Source organism: Sturnus vulgaris, chromosome 4 (assembly GCF_052056855.1).
Source record: "Sturnus vulgaris isolate bStuVul1 chromosome 4, bStuVul1.hap1, whole genome shotgun sequence".
Classification (NCBI taxonomy): Eukaryota; Metazoa; Chordata; class Aves; order Passeriformes; family Sturnidae; genus Sturnus; species Sturnus vulgaris.
The window spans coordinates 10333693-10337651 of NC_142246.1; the positions used below are offsets into that span (position 1 = coordinate 10333693).

Genomic DNA, 3959 nt, shown 5'->3' on the forward strand with positions numbered 1-3959 from the left:
GGAAAATGCTGCTTGATATCAATGGAAGGAAAATGCTTTCCATCAAATGTTGGTTTCTTAAGATTTCAGTGCCTGATTTTAGTTTCTAGATTTTCCTGTGTGATTTTAACAGATTCTGCATGTGCTGATACATACAATTCCCTAAAATATGAAATGTTCCTCGTGCATTTTCTTTTTTATCACATGAGATTTCCTTATTTTAGTTCCTGATCTAAGAAATTTTATTCTGGATACCAGAATTTATATGGCCCATAGTTCAGTTCAGTGCTAATTTCTTTATTTTTGAAACCAAAGAAGAAAATTACAAACCTTTCTGAATACTTTTTCTGAACTTGGTATACTTAACCAAAAAAGCACAGATATTTGTTTGTGGTTGGAAAAACCTAAGGTGCTATTGAAGTTCTATTTCACCTACAGTTGAGGTTAGGAAGAGTCAGTCACTGTTTTTTCCACAGTTTGATTTGGCCTCCAACTTTGTACAGTCACTCTGTGTCACACCAGTGCCAGCAAAGCTTCCCTTTTCACTCAGCATCAAAACCCAAAACCTCAGCTCCATGGAATTAAACTCTTCCTCTTGCTTACAGCAGAAAGGTTGAAACTTACTTGAGCACAAGCAGGGTATATTTTGTCTTTGCTCTCCAAGGCTTCCTGCAGCAAGGCTGAGAGAAAGGTGACTTGTTAGAATTCTGATCAAGCACTGCTGGGTCAGTATTTTCTTAGAAAATCTTTTCACTTTTCTGAGATGGAGGAAATCTGAGGAGATCAATTTTTCAGAAGTGGAAATAGTTCACAAACTTATGAGTCTTCAGGCTGCATCTTAAAGCAGTGGCTTTGAGATATATCTTACTGCCTTTGCTGTAAGGTTGTAGGCCAGACTGAGGAGGTCTGGATTCAGTCCTTGGTTTAAATAGAGCAGATTTAGGCAAGTCTCAGACAGCTACAGCCAGTGAGGAACTCGAACCATGAACAGGGGACTTTGGTAGAACAAATGTCTCAGGCTGGGTGCTTCCTGCCCTGTGCCTATCTGGGATACAGTCAGCAGCCATTCCTCCAGCTTTGCCAAAGAGGTCTATTTTAGAGAGTTTCCTAATCTTGAAGAAGACAGAATACTGTTTGTGTATGTAAGTATGAGTTTTCCTCCCGTATTCTCTTAAAGAAATTCTCAGTGCAGATTTTATCTGTGCTAGGGTGGATCAAAACACAAGGCTCCCTCCTCCACACCAGCCACACGTTGCACAGTCCTTGTGGCTCTGTTCCCTGTTGGACCTTGGATTCCTGTTGGCTCAGTGGAGAGGGAGAGCTCCAGTTCTGCCCAGCCCAGAGACCAGAGCTCTGCTATGTGGCATGAGCAGCACGGCTGAATGCCCCTCATTCAGTGCCTGTCTGGCCCAGCTCCTTGCCTGGTAAGAGCTTAAAGCATAAGACTCATAAAACAAGGGAACCACTTTTGTCTTGAGGAGTACTGTTTATGAAGAAAAGCATGAAGCATTATTCTTTCAAAAACCAGATGTAAATCTCTAGCCACAGAAGACCCTCTAAACTCTAAAATGTATGGATACATCATTCTGTAGGCTTGAATCCAGAGTCTATGCTCTGGAGAGGTATAGTATTCACAACACATAAAAAACCCATTCTTAGTTTTTCCTATTGGTTAGCATTAAGCTTCTCCTTGCTTAATACATGTGTTATGGGTTTTCCAAGATGTCCAATTTTCCCCCAGCTGTTCAAAGGGAGCCTATGTACTTTCAGACACACTTATTCTTTGCACTCAGAGGGTCAATGAATTAAAAATGCTGGTGCATCAAAGTTCTCTTAGGAAAACAACCTATGGGCTAGATCCATATAATTAAATTTCTTGTCTGTGTATGTAACAAAATTTAGTATCTGGATTTACTCGGCCTATGTGAAACATCCAGACACCAAAAACTTACCCTCAAAATAGAAAAACAATTTTTAGTGTGACAAACAGAATGCTTATAAAACACATTTCAGAATCAAAACACTGATTTTTTTCTTGGATACAGAAATGGAGACCTAAGGGCTCTGTATAACAGAGCCATGGAAAACCACTGGCTGGATGGCAGCACTCTGTGATTCCAAATTAATACTTTTTCCTCCAGCCACTGAAGCCACCAAGCACATTCGGATGAAATCTGTGATTTGCCAATGAAAGTGGAAGAACTAGCTCAGTCTACACTCACTTCTCCTTAGGGTGAATGGGATTACAAAGACAAATACTATCATGCACATTGACATTTTCCAGTTATTGTTCTAAGTGTTGCTAATGCCTTACCACAAGAAACAAAATTTCTATTGGGATTCCCTCAACCACATCAGTTATCACTGAATGATAGAAGGATATAACCTGAATCTCAAATTCCCTAAGTCATGGGAGAATATATTCCTGGTAGAATAATACAAGGACTACATATTACTGATTATTTACCCTTTTCCTACCCAATTTAAGATGTTACTGGCTACTCAAAAGTACAGAATACTTTCCTAAAAAGATCTTTATTCTTTCTGTGCCATCTAAAGTCTGTTATTTACCTGTTGGCTCTGAGGAAATGCTAAGACATTTGGGATTGTTCAGCCTGGAGAAGAGAAGGCATCAGGGTGAGCAAAATGTGGTCTTCTGGCATCTGAAGAGAGCCTACAAGGAATATTGAGAGAGACTACAGGAGCTTGTAGTGACAGGGCCAGGGGGAATGGCTTTAGGCTGCAGGAGAGCAGGTTAAGCTATAGAGTTTGGAAGAACTTTTCTGTGAACATGGCGAGACACTGACATAGATTACACAGAGAAGTTGTGGATGCCCCATCCCTGGAAGTGTTCAAGGACACTTTAGAGCTTGGAGCAACCAGGTCTAGTGAAAGGCATCACTGTCTGTGGCAGGGGGGTTGGAAATAGAAGATCTTTGTGGTCCCTTCCAACTCAAGTCATTCTACAATGCCTTCTATGATCTGCCTTTTTGCTCTAAAAACCTACATATTACCCACTACCACCAAATCCATTTGTATTACAATCTTTAATCTCATACTATCAAGAAAGTTACATGTTCCAAAGTAATGAATCTTAATTATATGGATCAAGAAAGAAAAAGAGGCTTAGACATTTCAGAAGGCTATATATTTTTGGGCTGCCATCAGCTTCAATCCACTACATTGTTGGTTGTTCTGGGTTATCTTCAAATGTCACTGTGCTTCAAACCTCTACCTCAAAACTTTAGTAATCACATTACTTAGACATATTTCAAGAATATGTATCTAATGTATGTCATGCCAACACATCATTAATAAGTATCCAGGTAAAAAATTTGAATTGCATCATCACACACTTGAGCTACACAAGTTAAAAATAATTGCCCTTTTACACGATAGAGAATTATAGGAAAGAAGAAAAAGGTGTCTAACACCTTTAAAATGGTGAAACGACAATTATTTCACTTCTAGAACTTTGAAAGGCAAGTAACACCATTTCAGTATTGAATATACTATTTATGAAAACTGTGAACCCAAAAAATTCTGTCAAATTCTCTTGCATCATTTTCATCTTTCTGTGCTTGCATTGTTTATACACCCATTGGTTTCTCTCTCCCTGACTCAGACATGCATCATCACTATTTCTGGGAAAATATTATTGACATTTTGTCTTTGGGTGTCTGTCACTTGTGGGGGGGCAGGGTGAGACTATCTAATGCATGGAATGTAGGTCATAAAAATCTGAAGGCATTCAAGATGTTTTTGAACAAGGAAATAGACTTTACTGGAATGAGAAAATAAGAAATTAGATGGTTTCATGTGTTTTAATTTTAGATGCTTCACTGAAACACCACAGCTGCTGTGCTGGTAACATCTTTTCTGGAGAAAATGAGCTGAGTGTTCTAACAATGGCTTAGTACTGGTAGGCAAACTGGAAAAAAAATCAGCAATTATACAGAATTTCTTTTTTCTCTCTGCAG

The 3959-nt window shown here is 39.0% G+C and overlaps 1 protein-coding gene across 3 annotated transcripts in view; it reads left to right on the plus strand.

Moving 5' to 3' along the window:
• Nucleotides 1-3959, plus strand: part of ACOX3 (acyl-CoA oxidase 3, pristanoyl) — an 88773-nt gene that overhangs the window by 65351 nt on the left and 19463 nt on the right. The gene's annotated exons all lie outside the window — the stretch shown is intronic.